Here is a 15,846-nt window from a genome sequence, read left to right as displayed (position 1 = left end):
CAGAGTATAATTCAGAACAGCACTGCACCTTCTAATCACACACTAAGTTTAACTGTTGACACAATTTCCTGGCTCTGCTTTATACTGTCAAAGCTAAAATGATAAATCTGATGCTTCTGGGTCTAATCTGTAAAGAGTATAAATACATACTCATTGGTTCTGCATGAAGGAGGGCAGGACATGGATTGCTCTCTGGTATTTTATTATTACAGGTGGAGGCATTCAGTTCACTTCCTCTTAAGAAGGCTGTGGGGATGTGGTAGGTGGAGTGCTTCCAGACTGAGTTAAGACAGCATATGTGCTGTTTCATAGGTTGCTATACATAGAAATGAAAATTTCATATGTTGGGAAACAGGCAGAGAAACTTCCCTCATTAGAAGTAACAAGAGGCTAATTAACTTCACTTGCAACACATAACTAAAAAGGCAATTTTGCTGTTTGCAGTTTTGCTGTGCTGTTTTACAAAGTCGTCTAGCCTGAAATGTGCTTTGGAAGCACTCCCAACAAAGAATAGCTTTTGGCATCAGGTGAGCCAAAACATGTGCTACAGTGTTAAAATTCCTGATCTGAAAAGAGCCAACACAATACCTTGTTGCGGATGGTTCATCTTTGACTTACATCTGATTTTACTCAACAGCCTTACAATGTTAAAGAAATGAACTACTGTTAATGACCAACTGTACCAGAATGTCATTCATAACAAGAATTGTCAGGATCAAACAAACATATTTCATAACTGGCACAAGGGTCAAAGAAAATGAGATGGACAATAAATTACATATTTGCAGTACTGCTTTCTACTATGTGGTACCTCTGTCTATAAAAATAAATACCAAAAACCTCACACAAAGCTCAAAAGAAACAAAATAAACAAAAAGACCTCAGCTTTCCCAAGCTCTTATCTTGCTTTCTGAAATGATACGGCCTTCTCTTGGCTTCCCGGTGTTTTGGTTAATCTTTACTGATATAAATAAAATCTCATTGTGTTTCCAAATAACATTTGCGAGGGAGAAGTTATAAGTACTTCCTTCCCAGGGGTAATAGGAAAAAATCAAGAACAAGGCAACTTTAAAAAAAGATTATTTATGATCACAGTGTATGATGACTGAAGAGCAGAAAAGGCATTAAAATAGGCTAATTGAGGACTATGCCATACTGACATATGCATAATTCATTTTTCTAGATAACCTAAAGCTTTTTATATACTGTTTCTTGAAAATAAATATGAAGATAAACAACATACTTAGATAATCCATGCATGCTGTACACAAGGATGAAAGAATTCTGTGGATAAACTTGTTCTACATTCTTACACTGATAAATTAAACTCTTTTTTTTATAACCTTGAGATATATGTAGGAAAATGTTGTGACTTTCAGAGGAGGATCCTGACTTCTCACAACACTACTGTATTTATCTATATGCACTCAGGACCAAAATGGCATTGGAGATTACCATTCAAAAAAAAAAATGGGCTGACTGATGGCACTTTGCTCTGACAGTCTGGAGCAGAGGATATGCCCATCTGGAAAGAGCACTAAGCTAAACTATTCAGAAAAGTTGTAGTACTCAGCCTCTGTTATGAATGAAATATATCTTCTTTACTCTTTTTTTCTGACTTTTTAAGGTTCATCTTACTCAAAAATTTTGCAGTAATTAATAATGTGAGTCCTAAATTTGGGCTTTCACTTAGAAAAAATCATGGGGAAAAAAAAAAAAAGAAAAACACCTGGAAAAACATGGAAAAATGTCACCTGCCAAATATGACAGCTGGCAGAACTTTACAATGTTCTATGACTCATCTAACTTGATAGGGTGACAGATAATGTTTAATACCTATCAGATTTTAAGTGATTTCTTACCTGAACATGCTCTTATGTATGTTTTTTGTTTTTTTTTTTTGTTTTTCCTTCTGAATGTTCATCAAAATGCGTAAAAGTTCTGTCTCACTAATCACTGTAAGCCATGGCAGAAATTCCAACAGACAGGTTCATTTTAACTGATGTTAATGAATGCAACAAGAATTTAAACATGTTCTCCATATTGTTCAGCCATGATGATGAATATATGGCTAAATACTGATGTTTTGACTTATCTAGCACCCCAGTCTTTTTGAATGCATTGCACATCTGTTTTCTTATTGTAGTTATGCTGTGAATATACATTTGTTAATCTTTATTGAGGCAATTAATAAATATATCACAGCTTACATCGTCCTCATCCTAGAAGAGCTTCAGTGTGTGAATTACAGTAACATAGTATTATTCTCTTTTAAATAATGGGATGCTTTGGCACAGCACTGATCTGAGATTTTACCAACACATCTAACTTCCAGCATGTGGATTCTTCTCTTGGAAATTCTTGGAAATTTCTTAAGCACGATCCAGTTGATCTGTTTTAGAAATAACCTAGAAAAAGACATACACATTTTGTTTTGACCAGAGATGATATAGATGACTTGCCCAACTCTATAGATTTGCTGTGTAGATGTTTGGACATACATTTTGACAAATCAGAGGTCAAACTTTTTTTTTTAATCAACTCTTTTGTTGTATAAGTGATGCTGATGACCCTGACTGTGTGAGTGTCTTGCAAGTGTCAGATGCATATTTAAAATGGAATCCTGTGTGCTATCCTCACTTTGTGCCCAGTTTATCAAGTTACCATGCTTGTGATTGCTTATTGTGTTTTTAAGGCTTGAAAGTTTTTTCACCTGGTTAGATTTCTTTTTTACACATTCCAGCAGCAATAAATTTCAGTGTCAGAGATGAGCTTATTCAAATAAATAAATAAATAAATAAATGAAAAAGAGTAACAACAACAACAATAACAACAACAACAAACAAACAAACAAACAAATACATAAATAAATTAAAGAACTCCTAAAATCTCCTTAAAGATGTGTCACATTCCATGCAGCCAAAGTTCGGCTTTAGATTTGGGTTTCTCCTTCATTTTATATTTGGGCTGACATAGAGCAAATTCTTGCAGGCTTTGCTACTCAGTTCACACTTAAAAAAGCATTGCTAGTAGCTTAGCTCTCAACCATTTTCAAACTCTACAATGTTTAATTTGAAAAAAAAAAGAAAAACAACAACAACAACAACAAAAATCAGGGAAGTTTCAAAATTACAACTCCCTTTCCAATTTTAGGTCTCTCTGTAACTAGTCAAATTCACGATTCCATATTGGTGGAAAGAAGTGATAAAAGAATTGATGCCAGTACCAATCATTGGAACACTGAAAATTTAAAAGCTTTAGCAGTGATGCACTGTTTATTAAGAATGTGTACATGCATAAAATTAGTTTTATTTCCAGTATTAAATTTGAATTCAAAGAAAAAAAATACTTTCCCATTATGCCACTTTTCTCTTTGTTACTGTTATTTATTTGTTATTTTTGTTAATACTGATCTACATTCGTGTTTGAAACTACTTTTATGGCAAGAAGACGATGAAAACATAGTTACCTGGCTGGAATCTGTTGTACATCTAGTAACTATGCATTGCTATAATTCTTTCTGAAATAGTCTAGATTACTGAAATCAAGTATGTCGCTAAACTTTTAGAAAACATGAAACGTGTTAGAACATTTATTTAAATCTTAAACTATGCTAAGGAATAAAATCTTCAAATATGAAATCAGATACACTACATATTTAAGTGTACCAAAGTAAGATTTTGTATGCCATCAAAATCCAGTATATCAGTCGTTCCTTATACCAAATTTTCAGTCTAGTAAAATTAATGACCTCATTATTTTTAGAATTAGAATTGCAAGATCAGGCTCCTTCCTGAATGCATCCTATACAAATCCTCTGAGATCAAGTTATAACATAAATATAACTTAAAGATGCAAAAACTCTGTTTCAGTGAGGCAAACAGACAGTGTTTATTTTTCAGAATTAGGTGCATGAGAGGCATTTAATGATGATATAGAGATAAAACTTATTTGTATCTTTAGTTATTTTTGTTGTCAAGGATGGTTTTGCTAACTAGTCTATTTTTTTCTGTTACTTTTAATTCCTTTTCCTTTTGTCTCCTACCAACCCCCACTATCCCCCAACTGATTTTTAGTCTACCAATTTCCAAAGGATTGTTTTTTGTTTTTGGTAATACTTCGATGGATCAACTAGATGTGTAGATATTTCTATTTTACACATCTGAATGTAGAAAGTGAGTTTAATCTCACTTTTTTAGATTATTTATAGCAAATTCTTGTATTATTTATGACTTACTGAGAAAAGATTTACATGATTCAGTAGGAGTAAATAAGAAAAAGTTGTCATGAAGACAGCATAAATTCTGTGGGCAGAAATCTTTTTTTCTGATCTTTATCTTTTTAAATAAAATGGTACATTTGGCATTGTCTCTGCCTTTACTGAAGAATTCAAACCTTTTATGGCTGAGATGAACTGAGTGCCTGAAGCATAGTTTGGAGCATTGTGTCACATGTAGCTGCTATCCCAGAATTTCTCACAAGGGAGAGAATCTATTTGAAACTCACTGTATAGACCTTGAATACAGCACAATATCCATGAAAATACAAATAGCTTCTACAATCAATATTTAGAGTAACAACAATAATAATAATCATAAAAAGAAGTCTGAAAGTCTGTATTTTTACGTGAGAACCAAACAATTTTACATGTAACTGCAAGAAAATGTCACCAGCTCCCTATACAGTGGACTACATTTTAATAGTTCCTTTTCTCTTTCTTTAAAGTGATGAGCATCTCTTTTGGAATTTTAAAGCATTTTGATGCTTCAAGAAAAATGTAAATAGAGTATCTGGATATAAAAAATAAAGAAGGGACCTTTCTCTCATGGACAGGAACCTTCCACTAGACTGGTTTGTTGAAAGCCCCATCCAACCTGGCCTTAAATAAATTCAGAGGTGGGACATCCATAGCTTTACTGGGCAACTTGTTCTAGTGCCTCAACAACTTCACAATAAAGAATTTCTTTCTTAGATCTAACCTAAATCTAACTTCCTTCAGTTTGAAACCATTGATCTTTTTCAAGGCCATCTTTACGTACATGAGGCATCTCTGTCATTTTTCCAGCCTGAACAACCCCAGCTCTCTCAAACAGTCTTCACAGGGAAAGTACTTCAGTCCTCTGATCACCCTTGTGTCCTTCTCGTGCTGGGGACCCCAGAGATAAATGCTGTACTCCAGGTGAGATCTCAAAAAGAGTGGAGTAGAAGAGGCAATCACCTCCCTTGCCTTTCTGGTCACATTTATTTTGATAGCCCAGGACATGATTGGCTTTCTGGGCTGCAAGCTCACACTGCTGGCTCATGTTCAATTTTTCACCCAGAAACCCCAAGTCCTTCTCTACAGGAATGCTTTCTATCCATTCATCAACCAATTTGAACTGTTTTGGGATTTGGATTAATTGGGATTTTCCTGATCTAGTTTCAGGACCTGGCACCTGGCCTTATCAAACTTCAGAAGGTCCACTTGGGTCCCCTTCTCAAACCTGCCAAGGTTCCTCTAGATGCCACACCTTCCCTCCATATAATTTGCGTATCATTTGCACCACTCAGCTGCTGAGGTTTCATTTAGTGTCATTGTCAACGTCCAACAACATATTAGATAGTGCTAGTCCCAGTACTGATCCCCAAGGAACATCACTTGTCAAGCCATTGACCTGTGACCATTCAGCCAATTCTTTAACCAATTCATCTATCCATTCATTCATCCAATTCAGAAATGAGCACATAATGCAAGATGGTATGAAACAGAATCACAGAATCACAGAATGGCCAGTTTCTCCAGGCTGAACAAGCCCAGCTCCATCAGCCTGTCTTCTTAGGGGAGGTGCTCCAGCCCTTTGATCATCTTTGTGGCCCTTCTCTGGACCCTCTCCAACAGCTCTCTATTTTTCTTGTACTGGGGACTCCAGACCTGGACATAGTATTCCAGATGGGGCCTAACAAGAGCAGAGTAGAGGGGAACAATCACCTCCCTGTCCCTGCTGGCCATCCCTCTTCTGATGGAGCCCAGGATACCATTTGCTTTCCGAGCTGCAAGGGCAACTGCTGGCTCATGTTAAGCTTTTCATCCACCAGGACCCCCAGGTCCTTGCACAAGTTCAGGTAGATAACATCAGTTGCTCTTCCCTTATCCATTAATGCTGTACTCTCATCATATAAGAGTGGTTAACAATATTTTCAAAAAGATCTCACTGATACATTGATACATCCTATGCAAAATAACTATAATAGTATTTATTATTAGTTGGTATTACAGTGCATTCTTATTCTCTTATATCTTTTATTCTTTCCGAAACACCAATGAACAATCAGCTGTAATTTGAGATATTTGAGTAGATTGAGAAGTATGACCCTTGGTAACTGAAGCTTAATTACAGTTCAGTCCAGCCCGGTTTTCTAATTGCTTAAGTTACTTCTGAAAATTAAATGTCTAAGACATTAATGTCCAGATGCTTACAATTCCATAAGCTCTTAAATCTATCTAAGTGACAGTTAAGAGAAAAGATACAGTTCAGGATGTGATATAAGGCATTTTTGGACAACGTTACCTTGGACATATTAGTATGTAGGTTGGTGGCTGGACAGTTTTACAATACATGACTAAGAAAGAGAAATTTTATTACTTATTGCTGCATTTTGTGGACATGCAGTCTACATGAAAATGTATCCTTGGGCTATTATCAAATGGTGAAGTGAAAGGTAGATTCTACACCATCTTTTCATTATTATTAATATTTTGAAAGAAAAAAAAAAAAGTTTGCTTCAGGCCTATAATCTGTGTGGGAAACTATTATGTCTTGAAGATTTAGAAAAAAAATTGATGAGGAACCCTTTTGTATTTAACTATACATGTAAAGAGTTAATTGGGGCCATCTGTTTCTTCAGGACAGAATTCAGTCGTCTTGTGATTCATCTAGTAGGAATATTTCTCTGTTAGCTTTCATGAAGCAAATTAAATGTAGTATGAGAAACAGGAAATAAGCCCTATTTCATTTTTTTCATCTGTTTTCAAACATTCAAAGGCTAATGCAGTCACATTAATATTTGGAAGAGGAAAACATGGCAAGGAATGGAACAGAGAACACATGGGATTTGTCTTGTAAGTTGTTTGGAAAAGATGGTTAATTCTACATGACTTTCAGCATCATTGTTTCATGAAAAGATTGTTAATTCTTCATTACTTTCAACATTATTATTCTATCCACTGATGCAAAGGAAGGAGATTGTTCTTTGTTTCTAAATGAGAAGATATATTGCTGTTCTATTTAAATATCTTCATATGGTAAATAACACAGTAGGAACAGGTGTAAGGAAATGTACCTTAATTTCACAAATGCGCAGTCATATGTACAGACATATCTGTGATACCTTATTTGATTGTTGGTGAAGTAGAAAAAAAACCAAACACATTCCTGTAACCAGCGAAGCTGACAAAAACAATATCAAAGAATATTTGTGTTATCTTCCATAGGGAATTCTGAGCCCAGTTGCCATTGCTTTTGTGACTGAAAAAATGGTTGATGAAGATAATACATAGATGTATATATAAGTATCTATGTATATTTTTACATTTATGTAATCAGGATTTTGATAACTATCTCTTTCTATATAGTGTTTCTCACTATTAATAACTTTCATGTTATTAAGAGTTAAATTGCTATTAAAATATTTTACGTAAGTTGAGGAATTACTGTCATTTTAAGTTTCCTCAAACAGACTTGTTTTTTCCTCAAGTGAGAACAGTCAAGTTGTCAAAGGACAAATATTCTCCTTAGAAATACAGTGTATTTTTCTATACTGCTGGCTGTAACAATCAGTATCCGAGAAAAATTGCACATTATAAGGTAAATGTTATACAGTAATTCTAATAGAGGATTCTGCCCAAAGACAAGAGGACTGTGTATGTCTTCAAAGCTGTGCATGTCTTCTCATGTGGGCTTTAATCCAAAACTTTAATATATTGTATAGAGTGAAACTGGAGTGATTCACATCAATAGCAGAACTTCTGCATGTGATATCTCAACATATTTCAGGAGACAAAAGATAATTTAAATATTTGGATCTCATATATCTGCGACAAATAAAAACCTGAGGTAATTAGTTTTATAACTTGAGATCTCATTCTTCCAGGTGGGAGAATTCATATAGATTTCATAATCATTTCTCCTAAAAATACAAAGATTTTTTTTTTTTTTCCATCCAATTAAATATGAGATCTACTTAAAAACATATATATTTTTTTTTAAATAAAGGAGATAGATAAGTTTAGGAAGTTAATCCCAGGGAGTACTGAATAAATAATTTATGAATTAATTTATGAGATAGTCAAAAGGAAACGTTTCCAGTGTTTTGAAAAACTCGATTGAGGGTATCTTGAGCTTTCCTGTCTTAATTACAAAAAGCAAAATAAAAGTTAGTGGTGGAGACAATTATTACTGGTGACAGTATACATCCCACCTGTTTTTCACTCATCCTGCAAAACAGGAGTTCACTTGTAAGAAGGAAAAAAAAAAAAAAAAAAAAAAAAAGGAAATATTTGATTCTGAATTCATTTCACACATTTCACATTAAGCAAACTCCTTTTTAAGCATAATATTGTCTGAATTGACTAAATTTTAATTAATCTTTTTCCCCAAGAGGAGAAAATATGTATCATAGTTTTATTTGAGCATGTTATTGTTTATAAGGACATTCCTGTGATTTTCTCATGTTTGAAACATTTCTGCAGATGAAAAGAGAAAATATATTCATTAAGAAAAAGTGTATTATAAAATTTTGCTTTGAATATCAAGCATGATCCCTGCTTACTCCCCTCCCCAACCCTCCCTTTTTTTTTTCATTATGTTTTTTCCCAATAGAGTGGTTGACAGAAGAAATGTGAATAAGGAAATAGAGACAAGGACAAGAGAATGGAATTTTTCCAGGACCTATTGTGATCTGATACCTTGTGTGCAAGTATAATTATTCCCCAAAACATGGGACTGCAGGAGACCTGAGAGACTGTTGATTCCAGTTGCCTGGTTACTCCTGCCAACTACATCCTATACTTATCATAAGCAACTGATCACATTAGGCTTTTATTTTTTTTATCACCAATCTTTCAGTGTTCAGTGTACAGGTATAAATGACTGATAAGTATGTGTTTAGCCTTATGAAATTGCTATCTATTGCTTAATATTTCCTTCTTCGTTACGTTTCCCTCTAGAGCTGTTTGCATGAGGCACAGATATTTCCTTTCAGCATTTGTTTTTGCTAGCTAACCACACATTCCTTTGTTTTTAAATGAATGCACAGCGATATGCAAGACACTTCAATGGAAACGTTTTCTCATCTCAATACCCTAACCAACATTTTTAATTTATGAAAATGTCTCCCCTTCTTCCAGATCAAATTTTAGCAAATTAAAATAAAATAAAATAAAAAATAAAATAAATAAAATAGAAACCCTAATCATATCCATATGATCTAATATGAAATTCCATTATAACTGTCTGTTTCAGGCTTCAAGAAGGAGGCATCATGCTGTAGGCATGTGCCCTTGGCCAATGCCACTATCATTGCACTGTCACTCTAGAATATATACTGGTAGACTGTGTTTCTTGCTCTGACAGAATCTTCAGATATCTTCTGACTGACAATTTCCTTGGAGCTAGCTCCTTACTTTCCCAAAAGATTTAATTTATTTACTTATTTATTTACATGACATAGTTTGGTAGTTCTTTACTCTGATTTAAATTATTTGAATCTGCTTTTAATCTTCTTTCTTCCTCACAACTACAATGTCTGTTGCAATTATAGAAAATTAAACTGAACAAGCACAATCTAAAGACATTTAACCAGCTTATTCTAATGAAAACAGTCTTAAAAATTGTATGAGGCAGTTCACTGTGCTTACTTACATGATGATACTGAGACTTTGAATTTGACTTGGTGTTCTGTGTGGAAGCAGCAACATGACTAGAACACTTATGTAATAATTTGCCACATATGGTATTTATGATGAAGAAAGCTATTTCACTCTTATGTTGAGATGGGAATGCTGATTCTCACTAGACAATAACGAGATCCATTCATATAGTCTGGAGATCATTTAAGCATAAATCATGAATTGAAATGATGGTACAAAATGGATATATACAAGTGAAAGATCCTATGCTTAGTAACTAGTAAAATGCAACAAATAGAAATTTGGAAAAGCGGGAAGAAATACAATTGTTTTTTTTGTTGAAGGAAAGAATGCTTCTAAGATGCATTATTATTATTATTATTATTTTTTCAGGAAAAGTTTCTCATTGTAATCAGTAGAACATTTCTTAAGTTGTGCATAAGAACTTAAGCTGTAATCTTAGAACTTTCCTAAGATGTGTATTTCTTAGTTTATCTTTATTGGATGCTTAGTGCAGAACAGCCATGATCTGTAGGCTATTGCTTCTATATCACCATCTAAACTTTTTTCTACTATAACATGCTTTTCTTTATTCTTCATTCTTTCACTGTCTTTTCTTGTTAAGTGAAAAAAAAAATATGTCTAAGGCACAAATGCAGTCTAAGTGTTATTAAGGTCTTTTTAAGATTGTTTGTGAAATATATATTTCAGTGAAAAAAAGATTATCAACTTTTTCACTGCTGTTAGGAATGAAATATTAACAATAGACATTTGTTTCGTGAGAGCTATAGGATATCTTGATAGAGACAAGATTTTCAAAGATGTTTTGAAATTTTATTATAGTTTGCAGAGAATTGTTTCCCACATGTATCAGTGGGCCTGTAAAACATGGTAGAAAAGCTCGCTAACTGGTGGCATGCTTCGGCTGTTCTAGCATATCTGACTACAAATATATGTATATAAACATCCACCTTTCCAAAATAATAGTCTTTTCTATTCAAATGACATATACAATTTTCAACATAAGATTTATTAATGAATTAAAATTATTTGTATATGTTCATAGCCATACCTTACTGTCTGATTTTGCATTTGGTTAAGGACAGAGGTGGATGTGACCCTGACCACATGGGCATTGCATTTTCCTCGATCTGTACAATTTACATATGTGCATTCTCTTCTACTGGTCATAATAAACTACATCTATAACTATGTATAACTACATAAATATTTTTTTTCATCCATCTTATTATCTTTGTGAAATAATAGGAAAGAGGTGAGATTGTTGATTTCAAATCCAATGAAGTAGAAAGTAATATTTTAATAATGAACTAGATGCTTGATGTAACTGACAGATAACCTTGAAATTTAAAATATCCCAGGCAGAGATAGCTCATAGTTAGGCTCCAATAACATAGAAAGATGAAGAGGTATATAACAAAGCTTATGCTAATGTTGACGTTTGAGAAACTTTCTGACATTGCACACTAACAGTGAAGAAAATAAAGATATCATAAAATGGTATTTTCTGCCTAAAATATAGTGTCAGAAGACAACAATAGAAATATAAAAAGAAAAAATAAACATAAATAAATAAATAAATAAATAAATAAATAAATAAATAAATAAATAAATAGATAAATGAAAAGGCTAATGGAGATGTATTACAAGAAAAAAAAAACAATACAAATGTAGCAAAATATTTAGATGTTTATAAAAAAAAAGAATCTCATATACAAACCCAGTCCATCAAGTAAGTACTAAAAAAGTCAATGTAATAAAAATCCAGTGCGTGTGTTTAATAATGTTTTTTAAAGAAAATATAGAAATTATTTAAATAAAGTTTTTTTTTTTAATCCTCAAATCTTAATTTTGTCATTTATAAGATGAATGAACACTTTTCTTTTAAAAGCTATAAAAACCTTAAACATTGCTTCCAACTATGAAGACAGCTTAGTTAAAAGGTCATAGAGTTTGTAGATTAACAGAACTGCACTGCATTGCATCTTGTGTCAGGATAGAACTACTTTAAAATGCATGACCTACATGGATCACTTACCATTGCAATAAGATAATTGTCAATATCCCTTAAGAGGAATTTTATGTCATCACAGTAACTGTAATTCAATTGGTTTACATTTTTTCTTTGAAACTGAAGATAAAGATAGCATTGAATTAGCTGTCACAATCAAATGTTTGTGAAATGATAAAAGCACGTTTTTAATTTTAAATAATGAATAATGATTAGCATAAAGCAAAAAGCTTCAGTGAAAGCTTCAGTGTGAAGCATTACAGACTCACTGAATAGTCACAGTGAGGTCATCAGAGTTTCAACAGAGTGGTCGTCTTGTAGCAAGACTGAAAAATAAACTTAATTATTCTTTGAGATATTTTTGAAATGATTTTTTTTAGCCTTCATTAATATCAAGCGAACAAGTCAAACCCAAATATTACTTGGTGTGTGTTGTAATGTTAAAAAATAGAAACTTGATGGGGGACAAATTTAAAATGTGCAATTTTTCAGAACTTCTTGCAGTGTGAATATTTAACATCCGTGCAATTACTTTTCTATAAAAAGGCATACTGGAGCATTTTAAATTACAACATTTAATGTTTTCTGTCTTCTCTATTTGGTTATCAATGAATTAACTGAGCCTTTCCATTACTGAGGCACTTATATTCGGTTTCTTCAGATATAAATTGCTTGATACACTAAACATAGTATGAACAAATGCATCATTTGCCAAAGAAAGATAAAAATAAAAACACCACAAAACAGAGCTTTCTATTATATCTATACCATCTGTTCCAGCTGCTTATGGAAGATTTTATATTTTAACGATGGTGACAAGATCAAATACGAGTCCATGTCTCTTTTTCTTGCTAATTCTTACTGAAGTCTGATCATTTTATTTTTATATTTATATGGGATTTTTTTTAGTTATCTTTACTAAAATTTATGAGACTTAAGAAAAGGTTTTTTTAATTGTAATGGAATGATCAAAGAAAACAACAACAACGACAAACAAACCAAACCAAACCAAAACAAAAAAACATTACCAGGTTTGGCAGCTATCTGCAGTAGGTGAATGACAAACACTGACAACGGCACAGTTCCTCCTTTGAGGAGTGAATGGAAAGAGTAAGAGTGTCCATTAAATAAGTGAATAAATAAATAAGTAAATAAGGAAAGAAAGAAGAAGGTAATGGTAATTAGTGCAGTTAGCTAGCTACAGCACAACACAATATATGAATGGACTGTCCCCTAAGATAAACTGTTACTAAAAAAATTGCAGAGAAATGAAGTTCTTTCCAGATGACTGATAAAATCAACTAAAAACTCTAGTTCTTTTACAGGGTGTTGTTATAACTGTTCATTTTTCTCTTAATGCTTTTGTGGAGAAATGTTACTGACTTTTATAAGATCAATATAAAATAATCCTAGTACTCTTGTACAGCAATGAGAAATGGTAATGAAATCATAGTGTACAACTATAAGAAGCAATACTGAAAGACTTTACCTGTTCTCACATAGATTTCTCAAGAAAAAAAATGCTCAAATATATTTGCTGTTCAGAATGATGTTCAGTTAATGTAAATAACTGCTGGCCTGGTTCTTGTTCATAATAAATCAACTGTAGCTGTTTAATGTAAAGAAATACTTCTACTTTTATGAGCTGGAAATGTCACGTCATATATTCATTTACCTAAGCAGCTCAATATAATTCATAGAAGTTTCCTGCCTGGTGAGAAGATTCACATCCATGTGGGCATCTTGATGAATCATGTAAAGGTCTCCTTCGGGCATAGCTTTCTGAAAACTCATACTTTACTGCTCATATCAAATGAAGCCAAAATTGAGAAATAAGGAGTAAACAATCAATCAATCAAATAAATAAATGTATAAAACAAATTTGCATTAAATAGTTTATCTTGTCACCAGTCCCCATCTGTGTCATAATGTTAGCAGCTAGAACCAGACTTTACCTTATAGAAAAGAAGTACTTATCATAATTTTCATGATTTAGACTCAGTATTCATCAGGGTCACAACATTCAAGATTAGTATTCTCACTTATCTTCCCAGTGAGAATTATTGAAATCATAAAAATCACAGTATACCTGAAAACTCGGCAGGGTAATTTGATAGGTACATGAAGATTGCATCTAGTTGGATTTACAAATAGAACTTCAGTCTTTGTCTAGAGGAAAAAAAAGAGAAACATCAACAGAAAAGACCAGCAACCAATAAACCATGTGAGAGAAGGAGAAAATCTTTCAGGAGTTCTAGATCTTTTCCATTAATTCCTGTGGTCCATTGTTATAGGTTTTAAGCACTTTCAGCATTTTATATTTGATTTACTGACCATGTTACTGACATTTTTTCAGTGACATTTTCTCTACTACCCCTTATTTTCAAAATCACACAACAAATGTTTTGTGTTAATGTTGTTTACAAACCTCTAAAGGATTTGTTATTTACACTGCATATTCATAATGTACCTGCACACAGCTATTGAAATTCTGATCAAGGAAGAAAGTGTTCTGTTGTAATGTGTGGCAAATATACTATTTTTTTTTTTTTTAATAAGTGGGATTATTTTTTCCTAATCGTAGAGAAAATCAGCATTTTTATTGAGTTTTGAAAACATGAGGAAATAATAACAACATGTGTCCATGTAAGTACATAACATATCCAAATGCACTGCAGTGTATCTGCGTGCCTTTGGAGAAGACTAACTTTGAAGAAATAAAAAAGAATAACATTCAAGGAAGTTTTAGTTAATAGCAAAATAGAATGCGAACTCTAGAATGATCATGAATGTTACACTTCATTAATGGAAATTGTTCTTAATTATTTAAAGAATAACTATTAAACCACTTCAAGATATCTGAGGGTTGCTGTTGTATATACAGATGAAGATTTTTCCCAAGTCACCAATATTTGCTAATATACAGGGTCCTAATACTTTATGGATATAATTGCTCTTTAAAACACCATTATTCAGTGAGAGAATTTGAGGTCTTATTTCAGTTTCCAGACTGGTTACTTGGATCTCGAAGGCACCCACTTTAGATGAGTACAGTAAAATTGTTGATATTTAAACTACTTTTCTGTATTACTGTATAGGAGAAAAATAATAATCCCATGTCAGAAATTTTCTAAGATAGAATTCTGCACTAGGTCAGGTGAATCCCATTCCAGATTTCTGGACATGATTTCTTTCTCCCTATACTTCCTGCTCAGATTCTCAGTAGATAGTATAATTTTTCTAGGTTTTGGAAAAGGATTAAGGGCTTCATGTTCAAGTAAACCATCTAAATTTAAATCTTATCTGTCCATCTGATCTGATCTTTGTTGTCATTGATACTGCTATGGTGAATTATATCAATGGGTAGTTCTTCATGAATTATTCTGCCCACCAGTGGCCCAACTGAAAAACAATGTTAAGATAATGAATTACCTACTGTGAACTCCAGAAATTTGGAAAAACTTTGGTGGATGTCTGATACGGAGTACTTTGATGTCGCCTATAAAATCTGGAGGGGAAAATGAATTTGAATGGTGTCTTTTCAGCTTTATTGTATTACTAATGTGAGACTATATGGTTAACACATACAGGAACAGATCAAAGCTAGTAGGAATAGCTAATCAAATAGAATTTGTTCTATACATTGTTATGTATTGAAGTATATGAAAAAAAAAAATAATAAAAAGAAACTCTACAATTCCAGATAGTGAGGAAAAGCAATCAAATGCTCAAAGAAAAAATAGGTCTGCTAGTACTATTCAAATAGGTAAATAAAGCTTCTAAGGAACAGCTAAGCTGCTTCTGACTTTATTCTTTGAGAAAAAAAAAAATGCTCCTGTGAGTTTGGAAAAATTGTATAACAACTATGGGATCAAGATTACCGTTTATGTCATGCACAACAAACTCTTATTTCATAGGTATGGATTAA

Source organism: Phasianus colchicus, chromosome 1, assembly GCF_987193195.1.
Source record: "Phasianus colchicus chromosome 1, bPhaCol1.hap1.1, whole genome shotgun sequence".
Lineage (NCBI taxonomy): Eukaryota > Metazoa > Chordata > Aves > Galliformes > Phasianidae > Phasianus > Phasianus colchicus.
Note: the sequence above shows the minus strand (reverse complement) of the source record.